General features: G+C 40.2%; 1 protein-coding gene across 5 annotated transcripts in view; it reads left to right on the top strand.

The window, feature by feature from the left end:
* LOC149234872 (uncharacterized) overlaps positions 1–26927 on the top strand; it is a 408823-nt gene that overhangs the window by 270931 nt on the left and 110965 nt on the right. The gene's annotated exons all lie outside the window — the stretch shown is intronic.

Below are 26927 nucleotides of genomic sequence, written 5' to 3'. Positions count from 1 at the left end.
GGGTAGCAGTTACAAAATTCACAAGCTAACTCGTCTAATCGCGTAGATGTATTATTTGCCATAACCTTGAAGGGTTATATTAACTTGTTGCAAGCGAGAGTTTGGTGGCATTGAGTTGCTTGAGTTGTTGTAAATTTGGTCAACTTATCATCTTATCCTTTTGGCATTGCTTCATTGTGCTTACCAGTCACTGGCCAATCATCTCTTGAGCTTGAAACCTCATTTTGTAGTGGTCCTCAAACGCTGTGGATATTTTTGTCCTTTTTGTGGCTCAACATTTGTCTGAATGACAAATTTGCTTAGTTGAAAGCCTAACAATCGAACAATGTTGATTAGTGTCTTTGCACACGACCTTTGTCTTATAGAGATATGCTTATATTTAGGCATTGTTACCACATAATCTAGTAGGTCCCTAAGGAAGGGAAAACCTAAGAGACAATAATGGGACAATTCAAAGTCCCTTGCTATTTATGGACTTTCACCAATGGGAGGAGTCTCGGTAGGAAGGGAATCACTTAGAATGAATGGATCAATGATTTAGGTATGGTGTGATTCCCATTCAAGGATTGACACAACAATGGCTCAATGCTTCAGGGAAGCTAAATGCTCTCCAAGAAAGGCCTAGGAAGAGATCAATACTTAGGGTTTGAGATTTATGATTATAATAGGTATTCCTAAGATCAAGATTCCAAGTGACGGGATAAGACCTCTCAAAGAAGTTCAATGCAATGTTTTAACACTTCTAAGGGGTTCTTTGCTTCCCTTGAGAAACCTAGGGAAGTCTTGCGCTAGACCTAGGGTTTTATGAATAATCATGGGAAGAAATACTTCCAAGGTACTCACTAAGTCAAGGAAAGGGAGGAGAAAGGGTTTCTTATGATTTATTCCACTGAATATCGAGCTCACACAACACTCAAAGAAGTTGCTAGGGTGAGAGAGAAAGGCCTAAGTTTTCCCTCTTAGAGTGGCACCTTGGGTAAGAGATTTTATGGATGAGACTTGGGCGGATGCCCACCAAACTTGGAGCATAGGGAGCCTAGACCCTGAGCTTGATGTTTGGACCCTTAGATTCCCAAAAAATCACGTCCCCAAAATTTCGCTGCAAGCCCTAGATTTCTGCCCTACCTTTAGGGAACTGAAAGTTAGGAGGAGGAAATATGGAGGAAGAGAAGTTTGTTCACCAAAATCCTTGGACTAGTGCCTAGTCCTTTGGGCTATGAAGTCTTAGATGCGTTACATTGGCCAAATTTGTCCTCAAGGAGGTCAAAAGTTGATGACCTAGCTGCTAACCTTCAACCATTACCTACTATTATAATATGGAGTTTCATGAAGAAAAATAACATTTCATCACCAGGAACATTTATGCATGTTATATCATGAGTAACATATGCAAGAGCCAACCAAATAGCTTCTAAAAAATTTCTTCAACAAAATTAGGGTATGATACCATTTACATTAGTTGCAACAATTACATACATTAGACATTTTCAAGAGAGATTGCATTAACAAAAGAACTTATAACATAATCGTGCAATATATCCATCTATATTCAAGAAGTATCTCCTAGACAAGATACAAAATCAACTCCAAATATCATAATGCATCCAAGATACTCCAATAGCTTCCAATGAAAAAAGTGAGAGTTCTTATACAAGAGAAGAATCCAAGTGATGATGATGAATTCTCACAAATGAGACTCACTTCTATTTATACGAGTCTCTCTAAATCGAAATAGCCTAATGAGCCCCCAAAATTATAAAATAATGTGGTAAAAACAAGTCTTGGGGACAAGTCAATCAAGTAGCTATCACAAGTTATGAATTAGCCATCTATATGCTAGCCGAGTTGATGATGTCATGATGATGTAGGGCTGTTGGAGGGCCATGTTGAGTTCTCTAAGTGCCATGATGAGAGAGAGGGCTCCAATAAAGATGAATTAGGGGATAGCCCCTAATTTTCAATGCAAGTCATCCTGTGGGCCCCAAAGTGGGTTTGGGATACAATTGTTGGTCTCATGGGTCTCCACATGAAAGAAAAACCCTGTACAATGCTCCAAATGAGGGCTTTGATGATGTTTCCTACCCTCCCATGTCTCAAGGGTGAGACAAACCTCCTTTGGGCCTCAAATCAATTTCCATGATCATGCTAAGTCGTTCATGGCATGTTGGTCCAAGTGCATCATCTTGCGAATAATGTGGGGCAATGAACAAACTGATGAAGGTGCTAAGGGCGCCCATGGCATGAAATAACGCTCTAACAGATGATGGAGTCCCATGGCTCTCAACGCATCCCCTAGGAGTGTCAATATGATCCTCTGGTGGGCTTGGGCCCTAGTTAAGTTGCCCAACCCATGATGAAACCACTTGCCAATTACATATAAGATCCAATGCGCTTCCTCACCATCAGGTACAATAATTCATTAGTGCATCTAAGTGAACCAAGCTTGTTAATCAAGGGCACATTGAGACTTCATAATGGGCTTCCCTTCCAAATTTGGGGCTTTAAGCTTGTAATAGTGTTACCTCCCTAGGTAGGAGTGGTTAATAAACAACCCTATTAGGTGTTCCCAACCCCTAAGGGGAAAGACAGGTCCAAGGTACATCCTTTAATTGATAGGGGTCATGTGAATAATGATGAGATGGAAAGGGACACAAGGGTCTCAAAGCCAAATGCCGTGGGTTCAAGGATGGTAATGATGAGGGATGTCCACATATTTGGGTGTATAGATGTAGGAGGGAGCAATCATGGATACATGAGTTAACCCAACTTTCGTTTTTCCACCCTTCTTCATTTGCCTTTTGCCTTTTTTGATTTTTTCTTTGTATTATTGCTTAGGGTCCTAGGAGATGAGAACATGCTGTGTGTGATATAAGCAATTATTACCCCCTTAAGGTGGGGTAGTTCATCGCCCACCAGGGGTTGCGACGTGCATGGGTTCCTTTATGATGTGGGGGCACTCATGGGGCCATAGGAACCAAGGTGATGGCCATAATGATAAGGGGTAGAACTCATGTTTAGCTTTTGCCCAATTGTTATTTTAATGTCCCTACCATCTTTTGCATTTTATAATATTCTTTTCTTTTATTTCTTGCCTATGGCCATGATATGCTTTTAACATTCTTTTAGTTGCATCAACCTCTGTCGCAACATTTTCGGGCCCGACCCAAACAGGTGGATAGGGGGATGGGGTGAAGCAGTGCCTTGTGGACCCAGTGCTTGTGTGGACCTAGATAAGGAAGATGATGAAATAGGGCTTGTAATGTGTGGAGGGGAGTGAAAAATGTGAAATGAGAAAATGGGACCATGCTACCAAAATCAGGGTTTCCCAAGTAGTGCCTTCCTGAAGCTATAAGCCAATAGAGGAGATCCCACGAGACTAGGGTTGAGGATTAACCCCCCATTTAAGATGAGGGAACAAAACTATAGTCAAAACCCTTCCTTTTTCCAAGTCACCCAATAATCCATGCCCAAAGTGCCCAAGGAAAAACAAACATAAGCACCTGATTGCATAATGAAAAACATACCTTTAGGATTAGATTGCCCACCTTCAAACATATGCTCTCGACAGATGGGCGAGGGGACATACGATTGACTTAGGGAGTGGAGATCAATTGGCACAATATATCGGCTACACTGGTGGCTGTCAGGGGCTGTCGACTAAAGACAAATCTAGGAGATAAATTCTTCTATGGGGTCACCCACTTTTGGTGGGCAACAAGTCCTTTAGCTTCCATGTCTTTAGTATTTACTAATTTTTGTGGCATGTCTTAGCTTTGCAGTGATTTGGAGCTTGTTATCAAATGGGGCTTCTCAAGTCGCTAATTTCTTGTAAGATATAACCACATTTTTGTCCACTTGCTTTTCAACCTGCCACCTAATTGTTGCCACATGTTTGCCATAGTCCATAAGGAAGGAAGCAATTTTGATTATTCAATTCCACTAGCAATCTTACCTTTGCTTACCTTTGGATTGAGAAATAAAACCAAATATGCTTAATACTTTTTATTTGATTGCAACAAACAAGCGACAGGTAAAGTCTCATTTTGCAGCAGATGGGAGAAGGTGAGACCTCGGGGTTTTCCGCAATACCCCCCATTCGAGATAGACAAGTACTTTCGAGATCGACTCATAGATGCAGTACCATGCTTCAGTCGACCTACCCGTAGTGAGTCAGAGGGAATGGCTCGAGGCAGAGTTAGTGTAGGGCACCTCCCTCCCACTAGACCTCTTCCCAAACAAATCACAATAGATAGAGAATTATCAACAACTTCTTCCTTTCGGCCTCAAATGTTAGGAGTAGCACTCACTCATGTACTCCCCCTAGGATCATGTAGCTGGATTGCCCGACGGTTTTGGAGGACTCGTACAGGGAGAGATTACCTCGCTTGCCTTCCTCGCCATTGACCATCAAATTCGGGAGATTTTGACCCCATTGGTTTCATCTTCAACTCCCCCCTCGCTTCTTTGGAGTTGCATAGTCCAACAACAAACATACTTCACATTTCTCATTTTTGGTCATCTCATATGACTTTATACATTCTCTATTTGTACTTTTATTTCATGTTAGCCCTATTTTAGTCATATCTTAGTCTTATTAGCTTTGGAGTTACAATGGAGTTGCATTTGCACTCCCACATGTCTTGTATTTACACTAGGTGTATCTTTTAGTCCCATTGACCTACTTTTGTGGTAACTCGAGGACATTAATAAAATTATCTGATCTTATCTTATCTTCAAACATGTAGAGGTCGTTAGATGGAAAACATTAAACTTAATTATAGGTCAAGTTTCTCCTTCAAACAATGGTAAAGCTTGTTAATGAACATTTAAACATAGTAGGCTCCACACCTACCTTTATAGTGGGTAGAAGCTTGAGAAGTGATTATTCTATAACCACAAGTGAGCAAACATGTTACCCCCCACCCCCAATCACACACACACACACAGGTATATAAAGAAAAAAATGTATAAGACATTTCTTGTGAGCATGTCTTCTTTGCTCCAACTAGTCCCATTTTCAAACTGCATCGTTAAATTAGATTTAAAATTAGTAGTTGCCTTTAGATGAAGTAATGTATTTTCTCTTTCGAAAGTAGCTAGAAAATGTACGCCATAAAGAGACGTTACTTGTGAATCTTATAATATTCTATATGGTTCTTCCTACCTACCTAATCATCTACTTATCCTCAAAGATGAGTGACCTTTCATCGTAGAGGGGCAATGAATAATGCATGGTATATTATTACAACCCAATCCCAAAATGTTCAGGCTACATTGTAGCCCCATAAAAGATTTCCATTTGTAAAGCCTGTGTGCTGAGGTCTCTCTTTAATTGCTAGGCTATTAATGGGGGGCACCCATTAGAGGATTCTAACTTTGAAGGAAACATGTACTTTCTAGATGCCTTGAAATCCTTGAACTTTCTCGGCTCTGTGATTTTGGGTTGTTAATCTCCTAGTAAGTTTTTGCAATAGAAAAGTTTCAAAGGGTCCCATGATAAAGCTTTGTGGTCTTAAAGTCAAAGAAGGGTTTCCCATATGATGAGTCTTCCAAATGGTTCTTTGCACGTTTAAACTCATTTTCCAAAAAACTGTTTTAAGTGTGATTTTATAATGTTGTAAAGGCCTGTTGGCACAATCGGGGGTGTGGCATGCTCAATTCACAAACTTTGAACTTGACTATATTGCATATTTATTATTGACCTTCTTGTCATTGTTATAACATAAGCATGCTAATACTATGTCAAAAGATTTCACACATTCAAGCATTATATAGAACTATATTATATGCAAGAAAATATGGTCTACTCATTCTCATTAATCATAATACGTAGATTACATAATACAACTCTATGGTCTTTGTGTTAACTCTTGGCTCTTGATTAGCTCTTAACAACTCAATGATTCTCAAAATGACTAACTATGGTTTGTCTAAACAACTTTTTTCTGCCATCTAATTTATACTGTTGTTTTACAATCCAACACTTTGTATGTCTTTTGTGAAAATTCCTTGAACTGCAGCAACTGGAAATTTTTCTCCTAACTTTAAGAATTTATTTGTCTTCTGTAAGTATTATTATGGAAAATAGTGAATAATTCACATTGCAATTCTTCACCAATAAAAATACGTTGCAAAAACAAAATTATGGAACTGAGAAATAGATGCACACACAATAAAAATGACATCGTTATTTTTGGACAATAGTCCTTGGAAAAACCCTGAAGGAAAAATCGGTGCAACAAATGAGGGTTTTATTATTATGCAACAAAAATTGAAAAAATTACAACTTGATGCCCAACTAGCAATCCTTTAGCAATTTATCTCGACTGGAAATATACTGAGAAATTTCTTTTCTCTCACAGTAAATCGAACTGGCCTCTCCTTGGCCACTCTCACTCCTCCTTGGCACTCGCACCATTGGCCAAAAATGCGCATTGCAGTCTTTGGGAATTTTGTTTTTCCCTGGAACCTCCTCCAGTCAAGTCATCTTGACTCTGTCTGCCTCTGGAAACAATTTGCTTTGCCTCCCGGGAATAGATCTGAGCACTAGCAACTGAATCTATCCTCCTTTCGGCAACTTGCACTGCAAAATATGACCTCCTCTGCTGGATAATTCGACGCCCTGTCTTGGCTCTGGATCACTGGAAAACCTCTTGAGAATTTCTCCAAAATTTCTCAGTGCTACGAACCCTTGCTACTATCTCGTCCTTGGCTTGAACTACACCCCATTGAATACTGCGAACTAGGTAATTTGAACTGCCTTGCTTACTTGATGTGTCTTCTCCAATCCCTTTGACTTGCTCTTATAATCCCATGTGGGAACTTCAACGACCAAGATCCAATCACGATCAATGGCTCAGATCATCTTAAACTCTGTCAAATCACTTTTTCGGAAGTTTGTAGAGCAAAATTGAATTCTTCAATTAATACTCATTAATTAATCAATTTTCCTAAGTTAAACTTGGGAACTTTTTAATTATTGATAAATTAATTTAATTGAGAGGTTTCTAAGTGTTTTTTCTCGAAACCTTTTTTGGGTTTTGGAGATCTTGTGTTCCTTAGCCTCTTTGACACCTTAGAGACTAGAACACCTGTTTGATGCTACCATATCCATAAAAAACTAACACTCCCTCTTAGTGAGGAAGGTGTTCTCCACTATACCCATTCTACTCATCTCTCTTGATGAACAACCTGTAACTGGACTATCATATGTTGCTGATGTCTGACATCTATTCTACCTCCTTTCATCACATCTTCAAACTAACCTGACTTCCTGTCACTGGAAATTACTGCGAAGTGGTCAATTTGGCAAACATCGTCCACCATGCTACTATGCATACTTTGTTTCACCTACTACCAACTGTAGTTGAGTCAATTGATCTCACAATGCTAGTATCCCTATGCTACTGCTTCTGCACTGCCTTTGTGTTATTGCTATCGCTGCAATTGTGTGTACTGACCACCTTAGAACCTGAAGATCAACCTTCCATAGGGTTGCTCCTTCTGAAGCTAGTCTCCCTTTGAGTCTCAAACTCTCTTTGATCTACTGTGCTCTTGCAATCGGCTCTGCAATTGTCTCTTGAGTGTCTAAGTGCAACTAGCTCTGCATTGTCTATTGAGCACATGAATGCGCCCAACTGACTCTGCAACTGCCTTTCAAGTATCTGACCACAACTAGCTCTGCATTGTCCCTCAGGATTTGGCTGTGCCTTGTTGACACCTCGATCCTCTTGTTACTTTATTCTTGCGGGCTCCTATAGCAAAGGTACTGATCCATGTGAAGAATATACAACAAGTGGATTTGATATAGACTACCTGTCGCTCTTCCATGGACCTCGCCCATTATGGTCATTTGAAGCTTCATGCTTCTCCATCTGGAGGTATTGTTGCTATCTATGCAAATTCGTCCAATATAGAAGTCAACTCATTGATCTTTGCCGAAGCTATTGTTTGTTACCCCTTCTTGTCCTTCTTCCTCTTTGGAAACTGGGTGACATGGTGACCAAACACACAACATCCGAAGCACTTGACCTTCATTAGATCTTTTTTCTTTTCTCCCTTTTAGTCTTGTCCTTGATTGGGACCCTTCTTCGCCTTTCCCTTACTTGCAAGGGCTAAGTTATTTTCTTCCTTCTCCACCTTCAATCCCTTACTACTGTTGCTTATGGTACCATTTGCGAGGTTGAGCCTTAGCTCTTCTTGAGTTAAGTCACTCCATAGGCGCTTCCATCTTGGAAGTATGTCTTGTCCATAAATCACTTGGATGAATGTATGCCACTCTTTGGAGAACCCATTGGGTGCCGTGTGCACCAACCCGCTATCTCATGGTTTCTCTCCTACAGTTGCAAGTTCGTCTTTGATTCCCTGAATCCTAGTGAGGTAGGATGTAACATCCTCGCCCTTTTGCATTCTGACTGACCTCAACTTCTCCTTGAGAATCATTTTCCGATTCTCAGATGGATCTTCATACAACTTCACAATGACATCCCACATGTCCTTTGCTGTATTCTTATTTGCAATATGCAGGATAATATGATCTTGAACTTTGTCTAGGACCATCCTCTTGGTCTTGACCATCTCCTTCTTGAAGGTTGCTAGTTTTTGTGGATCTGTCGGCTTAGCTATTACATTTGTCACAAATTCCTTCAAGCCATGCTCATACAATAGGAATTGCAGCTTGGCCTTCAAGACGCCAAAATTAGAGGCTCCGTCAAGTCTATCCTGATCTCTGAGTCTTGCTATGGCTATCTCTGCAAAACTCAAATAAACTGGAGAACTATACATTGGAAATCTCATTCTCCTTTTGGCAGCCTACTTTGGCCTTCCCCTTGTGCTCACACTTCCCACTGGAAATGCACAGATTTGCTCCTACACTTGCCTTTGGTGTCCTTCCTGGAAATCGCACTGCTTGCTACTCCTCTGGGCAACTTGCTCTACCTTTTGGACGTCCTTCTCTAGTATTGGCACACACATTGTTGATCCTGGAATTCATACTAGCTAGATTGGCAAGTCTGCTACGACCTTCTGTTGTTAGAAATTATGGTCTCCTCTCCTCTGGAAAATTGGAAACCCTCTGAGAATTTTACTGGAAATTCCCTCTTTGTGTGCTTTTCTCTTCTTGCTCTAATTTGCAACTATAAAACACTTGCTATAAATTTTCTGCAAATCAATTGATCAATTCACTGGAACCCTCTATCCAACAATCCTACTGCCTGCTGCTACAAATCTGAGGCAAAATCAAACTTTTCCTTCACCCTGAATTGGAAATTGATTTTTTTCCTCTCTGCAATTGGCACCCTTGGCTTGGCTTGCACAGATATGTAAACTGGTCCTTCAGATCTCCCTACAAAACTCTCTTCCTTCGCCTAAAGCCTTTTATATGATCTTCTATGCTCTGATACCATGTGAAAATTCCTTGAACTGCAGTGACTAGAAACTATTCTCCTAAGTTCAACAATTTATTTGTTTTCTATAATTATTATTACGACAAATAACGAATAATTCACACTGCAATTCTTCACCAATAAAAATACGCAATGGAAACAAAATTACGGAATTGAGAAATAGATGCACACACAATAAAAAGACACCGTTATTTTTGGACAATAGTCCTTGGAAAAACCTTGAAGGGAAAACCAATGCAGCAGATGAGGGTTTTATTATTATGCAACAAAAATAGAGAATTACAATTGGATGCCCAACTAGCAATCCTCCAACAATTTATCTCGACTGGAAATATATTGGGAAATTTCTTTAACCTCACAGCAAATCAATCTAGCCTCTCCTTGGCCATTCACACTCTTCCCTTGCGCTCACACCATTGGCCAGAAATGTGCGCTGCAGCCTTGGGGAATTTCGTTCTGCCCTAGAACCTCTTTTAGTCAAGTCGTCTTGCCTCCCTCTGCCTCTCGGGAATAGATCTAGGCACCAACAACTGAATCGATCCTCCTTGTGGCAACTCACACTGCAGAATACAACCTCCTTTGTTGGATAATTCAACCTCCTGTCTTGGCTTTGGATCACTGGAAAACCTCCTGAGAATTTCTCCTTAAATTCTCTATGCTGCAAACCTTTGCTATTTTCTCTTCCTTGGCTCGAATTGCACCCTGCTGAACACTACGAATTAGGTGATTCGAACTACCTTGCTCATTCAACGTGTCTGTTGCAAACTTTTTGTCAAAGTTCCAAGGAAGTAAATATGCCAAAAATTTCTCAAAGGATCGGATCATCTTTCAGTAATTTATTGAGTCATTGTAAACCCATTGTGCAAATTTTAATGTAAATGATGCTAGTAAGACCGTGTCTATATGTAACAACCTAGGTAAGCTTATTATTTTGGCGAAAATTTCATCTTAGGAGGTTTTTCGTCTCACTGACTCATTTGTGTTTTTAAACACAGATGGTCGGAAAAGTTTTTCCCTCCACCCTCACCCTAAAGCTAGGGTGGAATTTTTCGTCAAAGTCTTAGGCAAGTCCTTATGTTCTAGTCGAGTCTTATGTAAAAGTGGTTTGAGAATAATTTAAGCTAATTGGCTAAATTATTTTATTATAAATCACTTGGTCTATTAGATCATATTGTGTCGCAGAATTGGGTAAATTATTAAGGGTCTATACCGAATGGGTGTTCCCCCTTTGAGGGTTGAATTGTAAAAATCGTATGTAAAAAATATTTTAGTGCACGGTCCTTTATAGTTAGACACCATGGTGAAAATATTAGAGGGTGGAAAAATGATTAATTCCTTCAAGTGTCAATTAATTAAATTTTCTGGCAAAAATAAATAAAAATCTTAATCCAGAAATTTAATTAATTAGAGTCAAAATTAAATGTCTAGAGAAATTAAATTCTTCAAGTGGAAAAATTCGTGGGTCTCAAAGGAATTAGTTTTTGGAGGCCGCCACCAAGGGAATATTAGATATTTCAAGAAAAAATTGACACTTGGACTTTGGTGGTCGAGTCAAAGTCAATTTTTTGCGGAAATTAGCTCAAAATAATTAATTTTGAGCTAATAAAGAATGAGTTAAGTGAGAAATTCGAAAATTTCTCAAAAAATAATTATTTCAACAACAGAGATTAAAAGTTGATCAAGGATTTATAACTAAAAAATATAACTTTTATAACTTGCGAGATGCGCATTTCGCGCGATCTGAAGCCTGCGAGCACGCCCGCATTTCGCGCGTTCTTAGCGTGCGAGGGAGCCCGCCGAGGGATCTGCTGCAGGCTGCGACCACCCTGGCTGGATCTGTTGGCTCTTCATGGAGGAGCCGACTCCCTCTCCTCCTTCACCTTCCGCCGCTGAGGCCTTCAAAACCCTGCTGGCCTCTTTGCCCAAGAAGAAATGCATGGAAGCAGCAAAGTTTGTGAAAAAGCTCGAAGATATCCCTGAGATCGCCCTTCCGCCAGAAGGACCGATCCAAGTAGCATTGTCTCTGGCAGATCGGGCTCTGGTTGGTCAGTTTACAGGACTTTGGCCTTCCCCGAAGTCAACCGAGAACTGGGTCGCCAGGAACTGGGCACCTTTGATAAAAAACAAGGTAACCTCTTACTTCCTCGGGAGAGGATATTTTTTGTTTGAATTCTTTGCAAAAGAAGACAAAGATCTCATTTTCAGGAATGGCCCCTACTTCATGGGCCCCCAAGGGCTGTATTTAAATAAATGGATGCCAGACTTCGATCCGGCGGTGGATGTGCCTACAACGGTCCCGGTGTGGGTGAGACTCCCCAATCTCCCAGTTCACTGCTGGAACTGGGATTCTTTGAAGCACATAGGAAATACCCTTGGAAAATTTATAGACAAGGCCAACAGCAAGGACCAGTATGATTGTGCCAGAATCTGTGTGGAGGTAGATCTGGAGGTCGGACTACCGGAAGCCATCAAAATAGTTGTAGGTCCCTGGACTCATGTACAGAAACTGGATTATGAGCAGCTGCCATTCAAATGCCGGAAGTGCCACGTCTACAGACACTTTGCCAGAGACTGCCCGTCCAAAGGGGTGGAAGAAAAAGGGAAGGAAGAAGGATGGAATCAGGCAAAGCGTTCCAAAACCTTTCACAAGAAGAATGCAAATGGAAACGCCAAAGCTCCTCAAGCGGGCCCTGCTCAGAAACCATCCATGGAAAGCCAAGGGAATAAATTCGAGATCCTTGGATCTGAAATCATGAACACCCAGGAGACAGAAATCCCAAAGGAGGCCTCTCCCTCTAAAGCCTCCCCCTCCACCAAAAGCGTTCCAGAGAAATCCAAAGGGAGGATATCAGAAGAGGAGGAGGAAACCCAAGAGTCTGAGGAATCGGAGGAAGAAGGGGAAATAGGTGAATCTCAGTCCTCTCCTAGAAGATCTACAAGAGGACGCAAATCTGCAAAGGAAAAAAGAGAACAAGAAACCTATAAGGACAAGCTCCAGGGCAGCCAACCAACGTTAGAGAAGCTTCTAGCAAAAACCCCGAAGATGATGAGGATCCAATCCCAGGGCTCCAAGGGAGCTCACCAAGGCAAAAATAAATGATGAAGATAGTCTCCTGGAATTGTAGGGGAATGGGCACCACAACTAAGGAAGAAGCAATGAAGAGTTTAATAAGATTGGAAGCCTCGGATATCCTCCTCATCCAGGAGACCAAATTGGAGGACACAACTTTCCTCCAAGCAAGCAAAAAATTTTGGAACAAAAGTGGAGCGCATGCAATCTCTGCCCGTGGAGCATCGGGAGGACTTGGGTCGCTCTGGAACACAAATAAGTTCTCATTAATCTCTGAGTCCTTGAATACCCATTGGATTTTTTAAAAAATGCAGCATTTAGAATCAAAGGAGATTATTTGTCTATTCAATGTGTATGCTCCTAACAATGCAGGGGAGAAAAAAAACTGCTGGGACTCCATCAAAAGTTTGGCAGATCTAGAAAATCTGGAAAACATAATCATAGCCGGAGATCTAAATCTCACCCTCCTCTCAACAGAAAAAAGAGGAGGGAGCATAGTCAGAGATCCGGCAAGAGAATGGGCGGAAGACCTCATGCAAGACTGGGATCTGCTAGATATAAAGCCGGTCACAGGCACGTTCACATGGTCAAATAAGAGAGTTGGACCGGGTCACATAGCGGCAAGACTTGATAGATTTTTTGTTCAAAGTTCTTTCCTGCTTCTTGGGTTAGAGACTAGAATGCGTATTCTCCATAGTAGTGTTTCAGATCACAAGCCCATCAGTCTAGAGTTGTTGACTTCTAAGGATCTGGGGCCTATCCCTTTCAGATTTAGCTCTCTATGGACTAAAGAGACAGACTTCATGCAAAAGGTCAGAGATTGCTGGAAAGAGCCAGTCAAGGGTTCTCCTTTCTTTGTTTGGGAGGAAAAACTTCGAAGAGTTAAAACGATGCTGAAAGGCTGGGTTAAGACCTTGCCCAATCCCGCTGTGGACAGGAAAAAAATTCAAAGTGAACTGGAAAAACAGCACCTCCACCTAGAAGCTGCTGAAATCACCAAAGAAGAGCTGGACAAGGAATCTCAGCTACAACAAAAGTTCCATAAGGCTTGTCTGGCTCAAGTCAAGGAGTCTATGGCTCAAAGCTGGGGACCGAAATTCTTCTTTTTTCCACAAGCAGGCTCAAGCCAAGAAATGTCGCAATTCTATATCTGAAATAAAAAAAGACAACTGCACTTTAAAAGATTTTGCCAGCATTAAGAGGGCAGCTTCAGATCACTTTGAGAAGATGTATAGTGAAGGCGTGGAGACTAGCCAAAACGAAAAACTGCTAGATGCTGTTCCCAACCTCATCACATCTAAAATGAACCAGGCTCTTGAAGGCAAAATCACCAAAAACGAAGTTAGGGAAGCCCTCTTTGCAATGGAACCCGACAAAGCCCTGGGTTCGGATGGTTTCACGCCCAGATTTCTTCAGACATGTTGGCAGATAGTTGAGAAGGAGCTTTTCAAAATGATCCAGAAGTCCCAAGAGTGTCAAAAAATTGGAGGCTGCACAAATTCAGCATTCCTCGCCCTCATACCTAAAGAAAAAGGGGCAAACTCATTTAATAGATTCCGTCCTATATCCTTATGCAACATTGGATATAAAGTGATTACCAAGGTAATAGCAAACAGATTGAAGAAAATCCTCCCCAAAATCATCCCGAAGAATCAAGGTGGATTTATACATGGCAGGCAGCTAGTAGATAATTTCATCCTGGTCCAAGAGGCGATTCATTCCAGTCTTCGTAAAAAAGAAAAAGGTATGGTCATTAAACTCGACCTAGCTAATGCATTTGATCGTGTAAGACATAGATTTTTGTTTGCTGTTTTGCACAAACTTGGCTTTGGACAAACTTTTATCAAGTGGATCAGAGCTTGTATTTCGGAACCCTGGATTGCACCTTTAGTGAATGGCAGGGCTGCTGACTTCTTCAAAGCTTCTAGAGGGCTGAGGCAGGGGTGCCCCCTCTCACCCCTCCTCTTTGTGCTGCAGGCCTCTGTCCTCAGTTTCTACTTAAACAAGAAGCAACAAGATCAAGATATAGTTGGCCTGTGCATAGCAAGAGGGGTTAAGAGCATCAACCACGCCCTCTTCGCAGATGATACCTTGTTATTAGGGGCTGCAACTCAACTGTCTGCAAGCAAATTCAAAGAAGTGCTGGAAGACTACTGTCAAGCATCGGGCAGTGAACTAAACAGGGGTAAGTGTCATGTTTACTGCTGGAATATCTCAGCTGTTGCTGCAAGTTCCATAGCCAGATGTCTAGGCTTTGCAGCTTCAGCATCCTGGACCTCCTTTAAATACCTTGGGCTGCCCATCTTTCATAAGAGGGCTAAGAGCAAGGATTGGCATCCCCAGATAGAAAAATTCAAAGCAAAAATGCAGGCCTGGGGATCCTCCTGGCTCAACATTGCCGGAAAATCAGTACTCATCAAATCCGTGCTTAGCAGCCTGCCGCTATTTCAATTCTCTGTTCTTTTGGCGCCGGTGGGAATCATTAAGAGGATGGAGGAGCTAATCAGGAACTTTCTCTGGAAAGGAGGCAAACAAAATGAGAAGAGAATCTCTCTGGTTAATTGGGAAATAGTCTCCAGACCGCTGCAGGAGGGAGGTTTAAACTATAAAAATCTAAGTACGCAGAATCTAGCAATGGGAGCCAAACTGATTTGGAAGATCATAGCTCCAAAGCCAGGATGGGTTCAACTGGCGCTGTGGAGGAAATATTTCAAAGGACAGAGACTTCGGTGCCTGGAGCAGCCCAAAGACCATAACAGAACCTCACTCAGCACTCTAATTATTAAAATTGGCCCGCTAATAAGAGACAACGCCTACTGGATACCAGGAAATGGCAAACACATCAGGTTATGGGATGATAGCATAATGAACAGGCCTCCGCTGGTGAACTCGAATCTTAGGAACGAGTTGAAGGTATGGATGGATGAAGCCAATATAAAAACGCTCTGGGACATATCGAATTGGTGTGGAGACAGCTGGTCTGGCTAGAAACAGATCAACGTTCCATCTACGTTGCAGTCAGAATATGACACGCTGTTGAAGATGCTGCATGGGGTGGCTCCGTTGCACGCAAGAAGAAAAGACACGAGAGGCTGGGGACCGAAGCAGATTGGTTACACGGTGGCTCAGGGCTACGCCAAATTCATGGAGAGACCTCACGTGCCTCCTAATCCGGCGCCCTGGACTGGTATTTGGAATTTCCCTACCATTCCAAAAATTGACCATTTCTGCTGGCTGCTATGCCACCAAAAAATCCTAACAGATGATAGACTTCAGAAAAGGGGCTTTCTAGGGCCATCAAGATGCACACTATGCAAGGAAAGTCCGGAATCTGCTCTTCACCTCTCGCTGGCGTGCAATTACACAGGTCTAATCTGGCACGAGCTCCTTGGATCATCGAAATTTATGCCCGTCTTCCCCCACTCTGTCCCGGACTTGTTTGCTGGGTGGCTGGCCAGGTATCCAGGCCCAAGCCCAAAAAACAAGATTGTCAAAGCAGCATGGAATGCTCTGCCCAAATTCATCAGCTGGCAAATCTGGTTGGAGAGGAACAGAAGGATTTTCAGAGATAAGGAACAGAACTTCAAACTAGTAGCAAATACAGTGAAAAGTCAGTTAAATGAGTGGCTAAGAGACAAAAGCGATGACACAAATCTAAGCCAACAGGATATTGAGTTTGGAGCAGCCCTTAACCTCAATTTCCAAAAATCGAAAATCCCACCTATATGTCTCAAAGATTGGCAAATAAGGAAAACCGAAGAAGAATTTCAATCTTGGCTGTCCAAGCAAACACTCCCCTCTCTTTTCTTTGACGGGGCAGCCAAGGGAAATCCAGGAATGGCTGGAGCAGGAGGACTCATTATAAATCCAGAAGAAGCATCTATACACAGGTTTGCATGGGGACTGGGCCACTCCTCAAGCATACAAGCTGAAGTCATGGCTCTGTTTCAAGGGATCAAAATGCTTAAAGAACTGGGGCACATAGAAGTAGTTGTTTTCGGGGATTCCCAGGTCATCATCAATGCAATGGTGACCAACACAAATCTAGCAGATCTTCGACTTGCAAGGACAATTACAAGAATAAAAGGCATGACAAAGCTCCTAAAATTGAAATTCTTTCATATCCTGAGAAACAACAACAAAGAAGCAGACATAGAGGCAAATAAGGTAGCCCAGCTAGGTGCTGGAACTATTCTCAGAGATAATGAAATCTCTTGGGAACCAATTCCCTAATTTTTCTATGTTTTTCTGTCTTTTGTTAAATTAGTTTGTATGCATTCATAAGCTTGGGAAATCAGCAGCAAGAGTTCATGTGATAAATTGTAAAAAGAGGCGATTCATAAGCATATGCGCCATGTCCCGTTGGTTGGAGAGATGCCAAGAAACCAGTTTCACCTTTTGTAACCGAAAATCTGGCATTTTGCCAAATACTTAATGAAATCCCATAACTGTTTCTGTAAAAAAAAAGTTGATCAAGGATTTATCGACGATCGAGATTATTTTGATGAGGATCAAGCCAACTAGTCGTTATTTTTCGACTTGGAGGATTTATCTATATATAGAGAGTCATTTTAGTCTCAAGCCATCAAATGTTTGGCTAAGGAAATCCTGCAGAAAAACTGATGTAACGTTATTGTTCCGCTGGGAACATCATTTGAATCATGATAAAGGCTTTGGGGTGCAGTTCATGGTGTTTGTTGTCTACTGATTTGTGGTATGCACTGGGTACAAACATTCCTATATTGTGCTTAAATATTTTTTAAAAGTTTGTTTTTCATTGGATGGGGATAAGATCATTGTATTGGTAGATTTTGGGTTTATCTTAGATGATTTGATTCGCCATATGTCTAAGAAGCTTTCTTAAAGAAATTATATCGTGTTTGCAGGTTCCCTAGTCCTTGGGCTCCAAGTTCACAAACTGGATGTAGGCTGAGACCTTGTTTGTGTTGAAAAATCAATGCTAGTAGGATTAGGGTTAAATTTCTCTTTCTTGATAATTACTTGTGAATTATGTTGGCTTCTTTTACTTATTTGTTATATTATCTTTCATCAAGCAATTACCAAATTATGTGTGCATGAAGATCACAAAAACACAAGACACAAGATGTAGGCACTTTGCCAGGGCAAAATCCCTATCTAGGGGAAAACCCAGCCAAAAATCTCTTCCTTCAATAGTTTTTCTTGAGACTCTTCAACCTAGGCACAGACCTCCTCCACACCAAGCCAACCTTTCCTTCTTCGATCCAACCTTCGACCTAGTAGTAGTAGCACTTCAACCCCAACAACTTTGACCTAGTAGTAGTAGCACTTCGACCCTAACAACTTCGACCTGGCAGCTTCCGACATCAACAACAACTTTGACTTTGACAAGGAGACTTCGATCTCCTAAACTAGGCCATATGAGAGAGAGAGAGACCAAAACTTTGATTTTGTCCTTCCCTTCCTTTTTGCCCAAACTCACACTCCTTTTAGTCTCCTTCTTCACCTTCGCACTTTTTCCCAGCTTCCAGCTTCAGATATTGAACTATGTGTGAGAGAGTGAGATGCTCCAAATGAATGATCTACCTTGTACATATATCCTTCCAATGAGGTTGAATTGCCTTCCTTGAGGTCGATTTGGTGTGGAGGTTACATAATTCTTTTTTGACTAAAAAAGAATTGTTTTTACATCGTTCGAAAACCTAAGAAGGGTCTCGTAAAATATACAATGACTCTATTGACTTTATTATTCCTAGGAGTCCACAATGGGGACTTTGACTAATAAAATGATGACCCAAGCATGAAACCCATGCTTTAATAAGTCATTGTAACAATAATAAAAATTCTTTTGACAAATATATTTTTTGAAGACCGAACCTAGTTACATATTTCAACAATTTGGACTCTGAATATTTATATGGTTTATTTAATTTCGATAAGGCTGTAGCTTGCATTAATTCTTAAAAATATACTTAGCCATTTATCAAAACAATCCTAAAAAGTTTATTTTTCAAAATTTCTTTCAAAAGCTTTGTATATTTGTAAATAATTTTGTATAATAATTCTCTAAATAATTTTTTCTAATTAGGTTTTTGGGGTTTTGAGAATTTTTGTATATATTGGGGTTTTGGGCATTTGTGAATTTATTTTTTGCAGGTGTGATCAAGCAATAAGAGCTAGAATAGAGTTAGATCTAGGCTTTTGAGGGTAGTATATAGCCTCTTCAAGGCCAATGTTTCCCTCTCTAGCCCTTGTGTCGACCTTCCAACCCTTTGCGTCATCATTTTTAGCCCTTTTAGGGCTGGCCATAGCCTCTAGGGGTCTCGACCTTCCCTATTTGCCCCTGCGTCAAGGATTTTAGGCCTTTTTCGGCTTGGCCGTGGACCTAGGAGACCTCAGGCCCCCTTCTTTACCCTAAATGACTGCCTTTAGTGCAAGTCGTGGGCTTTTCAAGCTCTTTCCTACCCTCTTCCTCCTTCGTCCTCCTCTCGGCCTCTTGCGTCTTTCCTTTTTTCCCTTTGCTCTCCTTTTCGGCCCTCCTTTTGGCCCTTTTCAACCATCATTCAACCTCAAACCCTAGCCGCTAGCTCTTAGAGGGATTTCTCGCTCCAGCGTCAGGCCTTCTTGGCCTTTTCCCGCCTCCTTTGCCTCTTCCTTGGCCTTCTAGGCCCTCTCTTGCCCAATGCTAGCCCTACTGGGCTTAGCGTTGCCCTCTCTTGGCCCTAAATTGACCTCTGCTCATCTCTGAATTTTTTTGGGACTGAAACTTGGTGTGTTTTGCAAAAAAATTGGCCCTAAGTTGGTGTTTTCAGGTGGCAAAATCATTGGAGAAATTTTGGCAAATGTGGACAAATTATCTACAAGGCCTCGGGCCTAGGGTTTGCTCTCTAAACCCTCCTTTTATCTCTGTTTTGCTACAACTGTAATAAATTCTTTGTAACACTGATATAATTGCCCTAAAAACACATCTAACTGTCTAAACACCTCAAAAAATTGCATGATTAAAATTTCTTAGTTTTTTGGGCACTTAGGTATTGAATAGCTGGCATAGATCTACTTTTTAGCTTGCTAGAATATCTCTGCATAACTGTGAGATCAGATTTGATATTTTCTGAATATTGCATCTTAAAGGGCTAAAAAATCATATTTTTCAGTTTGGAAAGCTTACTCTAGCATTTGGACACATTTTGGCACAAATTATTGCACTAATAACTCACTGCTGATTTAATTTTCTTACTGTTGTAATAAGTATTTCAGATTTGATATAATAGTGAGTAAATCATCATAAGAAGGATAATTAACTTGTGTTTACTTTGGCAAGTTATTAGGCATCTCATTGATCATATCTGGTTACTATATGCTTGCTATCTCTTGGATCTAGATTGGTTTACTTGCTGCTGTCATAGCTTCATCATAAGTAGTTTTTTCATGATTTATTTGGTTCATGGTGGTTTATGTTAGGTTCTAACAATTGCTTGTTTTATGTTAGATTTGATAATTTGTTAACTTGGCACTAAAATCTCTCAAAACATCTATCTTCTAATCTCATTGATAAGCTAAGTTACCTTGGCATAAGATCTAACTGACATTGTGGTTAAAACATTTGCTCTAAGTTAAGTTCATTGCTCTTTCATAATCTTAATAAGCTTTGGAAACTTTATGATTTATCTTGAGAAATTGGCATCTTAAGTGACCATCGTTCAATATTGGCCTTGTCTAAGAGAATAATTGTGGCACAAGATTGTTAATTGAATATCTTGAGTAATTGACATCTTGTGGTTTGGTTAACATTGGCACTAAGTTAATTGGCATTTTCTTGGTTGTAAGAAATATTGCATTTGATTTATAACTTTATAAGTACTTTTGTCTTTAAAGAATCATCATAACCTAAGTACCTAGACTTTAAGTAATCCTTGGTTGTAAGAAATATTGCATTTGATTTATAACTTTATAAGTACTCTTGTCTTTAAAGAATCATCATAACCTAAGTACCTAGACCTTAAGTAATCTTAACTAAGAATTTCTCTCACAATCATTGCATAAGCATTCTAGGCTTAACTTGCAGTAATAACTTACCTCCAAGCATAAGCTTGGTTGATAGACTCCTAGGACAACCCTCTCTCACCTAGCTTGAGGGATTCAACACCTTTCTAGCGGTTAACACAATGACCTTGTAGTTGTCGGAGCCACAATCTCTACAACGCTGGAGGCACTGGATGGTTGGAACACAGGGGGAGGTATCGTTAATCAAGCCTCTGTTTGCTTCTGGTTGGCTTCGATCCCACAACCTACTCTAAAGACTGATCTCAAAATAGTTAAGAGTGAGGTTCCATTAGACTAGGCGTATAATTTGAAATTAACCAAGATCCTTGCATTACACCTAGTTTGTAGAACTTGCATCTCATATAGGTTAGTTGATCTTTTAAGCAGTTGTTGTCCATCTGATTACTTGGTCTTGATTTGTAATAAGCAATAATTTTGACTCCATAAAGCACTGGTCTCATTGCTAAATCTAATCGAATCCTTAAGTCTTGCTAAATTAAACCGAGTAGTTAGGCCACTCAATTGTGTCTCCCGGATAAGTTGGTTTCAACTTGTCTTCCATTGTCTCATTTCCATAGGGTCTACCCTCCATAGCCTACTGTTGGGAGACAACTAGAATGGAGAGGTCGGGGATCAAGGTGACAACCCCCAACCTGAGCAGTTGTCGCGGTGCTTGTACAATCTGAGCGACAATCGTGTCTTCTCCAATCCCTTTGACTTGCTCTTATAATCTCATGTTGGAGCTTCAATGACCAAGATCCAATCATGATCGATGGCTCAGATCATCTTAGACTCTGTCAAATCGCTTTTTCGGAAAATCTCTAGAGCAAAATTGAATTCCTCAATTAATACCAATTAATTAATCAATTTCCTAAGTTAGATGTAGGAACTTTTTAATTATCGATCAATTAATTTAATTGAGAGGTCTCTAAGTGTTTTCTCTCGAAACATTTTTGGGTTTTGGAGATCTCGTGTTTCTTAGCCTCTCTGACACCTTAGAGACTAGAACACTTGTTTGATGCTACCATATCCATCAAAAATTAACATCTCTATTTCACTTCACTGTTCATCTAACTTTGAGTGGAGACTGACCACCATATACAATGGTTTGATAGGATTTGCTAGATGTGTCACCTACAGGAGCCAAAGACATAGTAATACCTCATTTTTAGTTGCCCCCTATACTATGAGATCAGATGATGCTTCCATTGCCTCTATAGAGATTCATGCAACTCCCTATCTACCTTTTTCCGATATCCAGATCATAGATGCTTAGCCCTCTTCACCAGGGAGATAATTAGACACAGATCTTTGGCCCTATATACACCACATCGCATGGGGATGACCATGACATTCACATCATACTTTCAGGTTGATCTGACTGATTGAAGAAATAAGTGGCAAGTTGAGTTCTAGAGTACTTCATATAGTAGAGTATGAGACATCGAGTCTCCCCTCAACCCCCCACTAAAGGAGGCCAATTGATATCCTCGAGACTGTTACAAAGGTTTCGAATAACACATCATCTATGCATGTCCAAAGCACTGAAGGGATTAGTTCTAGGCAGATCTAGAGCAGTGCATCCCCCAACAAATTCCTTCCCAATCGCAGCGGAGTAGTCAAAGACTTATCCAAAGCTTTTTTCTTTCGGTCTTAGACGTTAGGAGTATCCCTTGATCCTTCCTTCCCCCTGGATCGTGCAGCTAGATTCCCAGATAGCTCAGGAGGACTCGGAAAGTGAGCCAATGCTCGGGTTGCCCTCCTCGCCATCAGTGATTATATTCGACATTCTTGACATCATGGACCTCATGTTCAACTCTCTCTCTCTCCTTGGGCTCTTCATTGGGCCGCTGATACAGTTTTAGACATGTTCATGTTCATGAGGATGTCCTATTGTTTGTATTTTTCATTATTTTATTTTGCATATATATTTTTTGTATTATAATTTTCCATGGAGTGGCATTTGCACTCCCACATTGTACTCTTACTGGATGTATCTTCTAGTCCCATTGACCTACTTTTGTGGTCATTCATTAGACATCGATAAAATTATCTTATCTTATCTTATCACACTGTGACCTTTCAACTTTTGTGCGCATGTTGTTCTTTGTCGCACTCCTCATGCAACGCCTTTCTCACACTTCTCCCCTGCATGCTCTTGTACTTGACTTGGGTTGTGCTCTTGTTGACATCACCATACTCTTGGTGCTTATCCAATAGCTTGTTAGGCTAATCTATGGGCATAGATTAGGACATAATATTTAGATCAATTCAGGTGTTCATAAACTTGGAAGCACATTACAGCATGTTGGGAATTAGGATAGACTTGTTGTCACATTAAAACAATAGAAACTGAATTAGGACTTAGTGTTAAAGTTAACTAGTAGATAGGTTAATTGCTTAGAGTCTAAAACTCTAAACTATCAAAAATCAAGACAACAAGTTAAGATAACACGAGACAAAAATTTAAAAGGAAACTAATCTAATCACCCTTCTTGAAAGTAAAGCACACACATGCTCAAAATTTGTTGAATGATTAGGCATGCACTAGTGTCTCAGATGTTGTAACTCCTTTGGTTCCAAAGTTACATTCGCTGACTCCTAGTCTTTTACACCATTGTGTATGGCTGATTTCAAGTATTGAAACTGAAAAGAAATGCCTGGTAATGGAAATGACAAAAATTGAAAAACAATGCTCAAATAAGTCTAGTTTGATGGACTTTGCATGCACTAGGACCTTTTCCAAAATAGAGAGATATTTGGACAGATACTCTTAGTCTTTTACCCAACCCAACAGTAAGCTTGTTTCTCAAGTCATTGGCCAATCTATGAAAGTAGTGTTAGAAAATCAGAAAAGCAGAAAGATTTTTTTATCTTGATAATTACTTGTGATGTATTGTTAGGTCTTCTTTAACTTTTTTACGTTTTCTTTTATCTTCTTATCATCAAGCAACTACCAAAACATAAATACATGAAGATCAAAACAACAATGACACAAGATGTAGGCTCTCAGCCAGGGCAAAACCCCTCTCCTAGGGGAAAACCCAAAAATTCTCCTCTTATTCAAGAACCAAATCAAATGAGACAACCAAGACCTCTTAGACCAATATCAAACCTTCCTTCATCCACCGAGTCAGCCTTCCAAGACAAGTCCTTTCAAGTGAGCTTAATCCAACAAAGTCAATCCAAGTCAACCTCCTTCAAACTTAGTCAAACTTCAGATCTCGACCTCCTGCAACAAAATTTCGGCCTCCACTGCAGACCTGCAACTTTTGGCCCTCCTGCAACTCAGAAACTTTGCACGCGTGGACTAGAAACAACCTCCTTTCCTTCACTAGGGTTCCTCCTTCCTTCGCTAGGGTTATTAACTTTTTCTTCTTGAAGCCCTTTTCACCTCCTATTCTTCATTTGTGATTGCAGATCAAACCTCTTGAACTCGGCCTTTATTACAGCTGCAATAAACCTAGCAAATTCTCGCACATGTAAGAGAGATGGATACAAACTTCAGATTTTGGCTTCTTCTTTTGTCTCCTTGTTTCCTATAGACTTTTGCTCTTTTTACTTGCTATCTTACTTCATATCGAACTTGCTTGATTTTGATATCACAATAGGTCAAATGCACTGCTTATATATAGTCCCTTGTGTGAGGTCAAATGCCTTCAATGAGTCCGACTTGATGGAAGGGTAGGCTGACTTGGTGGAGGAGGCTTAATTTACAATTTTGACACAAAAAACAATTTTTTTTCTTGATACAAAAAGCCCAAAAAGGCTCTATTACATGATGACAAGGACCTATAAGTTATAACTCATGACTCAACCCTAGAAGCACTCAATGGGTGATTTGACATATAAACATAACAATTTGAGCATGAAACCCATGCTTATAAAAATAAATATTCTTTGAACTTTACAATAATTATCTTTCCTTCTCTTTTACAAATACATAAAAATTACATCATGTCATGAGTGAAACAACAATTATGAAGACTGATACTAGTTACATTTTCAACAAGTAGGAACTAATCCATGAAAGCAAGAACCACAATGCCTGATGCAACACTAGTTTGATAAGCTATGAATGCACTAGGGCCTTTTCCACTTTAGAGGGATTAAGGGATGGACACTCCTAGTCTTTTACTTAGCTTAACAATAAGTTTGTCTTCAGGTGCATTGACTAACATATAATAATTTGTTCATGAACAGTAGCTAGTTAAATCAATATGGGCAACAGATTATAAACAAGTATGGACAACAATCTTATGAACAAAGATGAGCACATAAAAGCGTAGAATGTTTAAAATAGTAGAGAGAGGTCTTCTCTGTGCATGTCCCTTAGCCAGAGAAAGACCACAATCAGTCTTTCCTTGACCATAGATGAGTTCATGGAGTTGGAGAATTCATGTGTAGAGTTGGAGGACCAGTTATGAGGATCCTTCCTTCAGTTTGACTACAGATTGATTGGCAGTTATAAATTTAGATAAGATGAGTTGGGAGCTTCAGTTTCTAATTGAGGCAAGGACGAGTTAGAGACAAGTTAACAAGTCAAACAAGTCAAGTTAGAGACAAGTTAAACTCAGTTAACAAGTCAATCACAACTGCTATTCTAAATTTGTACTCGCCAATTTTAGCATGGATCGAGCCTATAAAGGAAGGACAAAGGCACAGATTTATTCATTCTTGTATGCACAAGGTTGTGTGTGTGAGAGCATCTTGTTGAGAGTGCGTACTTTGGAGCAACCAATACGCTGTGATAGAGAGACTTCTTGCTGCCAGATTTGTGCTAGGATTTAGGAGGTTTTTCCTAAATAATAGGGGCCAAGACTGCGCTAGGAAATAGGAGATCTCCTGCGCAAGGGAAAAGGACCAGGCTGGCGGCAAGCAAGTAGGAGCTGGGGCTGATAGGTTGCAGGGTGTGTCCAGAATCCAGATAGTGTAGCAGAGAGAACAAGTGTGTTCTTGGGGTCACTATTTGCCTTGTAAGAAATCTGATTGCTCAGAACTCTATCAATAAAATTCTACAGCAAGAAGTGGGTTTTCCTAGTTGATTTTCTCATTTTTTTTTTGTGTGTGTGTGTCTTTTGTGTGGCTGTATTCTTTATCTCTGTGATTATTCCGCTGCTTATGTGTGTTGAGAAATTCCGTGTCTTGGTGAAAAGAAATTAGTTTCACATTAATCATCATAGCAGTGGCAGAATTTTCATGAAAAATCAATGTAGAATTGCAAATATGAACAAGATAATTAAAAATACATGAAAATAAGAGTTTGCTAGCATAAATATGAAAGAAAATAATACGAAAAATATGTACCAGCATACAAATGACAAACACCAAATAAAATAACTATACAGGCTGAAGTTGTGGGGACCCTCCACTCCTTCACATGCACACTGAAGTCCACCAACAATGGAAAATCAAGAAGGGTAAATATATTATTTAAAAGAAAGGCTGAAAATAGAGCTCCAAGGCTGAAGTATTTGAGTGCCAAGGTCACCAAATTACAAAAGCTACTTAGCAAGCTTGATTGCGTAGCTTATACATAAAATTGAAACTAATTTTTAATAATCCTCTTTGCTGCCAACAATAGACTGTCCTGAGGTCATATCTAGGTCAATTCAACCTCATCCTTGACTCAGATCATGGAAGAAATCAAGCACAATCAAATCCTGGCAGATTTAGTGAGCTGTTCTGCGTTTTTGCCTCAAAACTGCTTGCATTGACCGGGCCCTTTTGCATGGGATTTTTCTGAACCAAAGGGTATTTCACCATCTTGGGATTCTGGGCGAAAAAATCCATGTCTCGGTTTTTGCCCAGGTGATCTGCAAATATAGCATTTATGAGGCTTCCAACTGTCCAATAAATTTGATTTTACAATGCAACTATTTCATGATTTAAAATAAAAATAAAAATAAAAATAAATAACAAAATAACTTGAGAACGTTTTATTGGCCAAAATATGATTTAAAAGTACAAAAAGTGATATAAAATGGATTCCCCAAGGCCGGAATATGTTGTTTAATCAAAGCAACATTTAGCCAGAACAGAGGACTGACATGGGTATTGCGCTCTTTTCACCTCTGTGCCTAAACTGCACACTCCACCTTCTCGTTGTGCTTGTATTTCTCCCCCCTGCACTTTTATATGTTGCACTTTTACTTGTAACTTGGGATGCTCTTGCATTACTTGCTTGTCCATTACATGAGGTCTATGTTCACTATTAACTACTCTCCATGAAATTGAATTGCCTTTGTCCTTGGCCTACAAATCCTCCAAAATATTTAATAAAGTTAGAAATTTCATAACTGAGATGTTCAACCATAGAAACAAAATTTTAAATCCTAACATTGTTTTGCCAAAGAACTTCGCTTAAAGTCAAAAGAAGCACTATGACTAGCCCAAAGAGGTTGGGCACCTCAAGTGGCTTGCTTGCAGCC

This window comes from Pinus tabuliformis, chromosome 8 (genome assembly GCF_031772625.1).
Source record: "Pinus tabuliformis cultivar Carrire ecotype Pingquan chromosome 8, CPIR1, whole genome shotgun sequence".
In the NCBI taxonomy this organism is placed as follows: domain Eukaryota; kingdom Viridiplantae; phylum Streptophyta; class Pinopsida; order Pinales; family Pinaceae; genus Pinus; species Pinus tabuliformis.
Note: the sequence above shows the minus strand (reverse complement) of the source record. Positions and strands in the feature narration are given on the sequence as shown.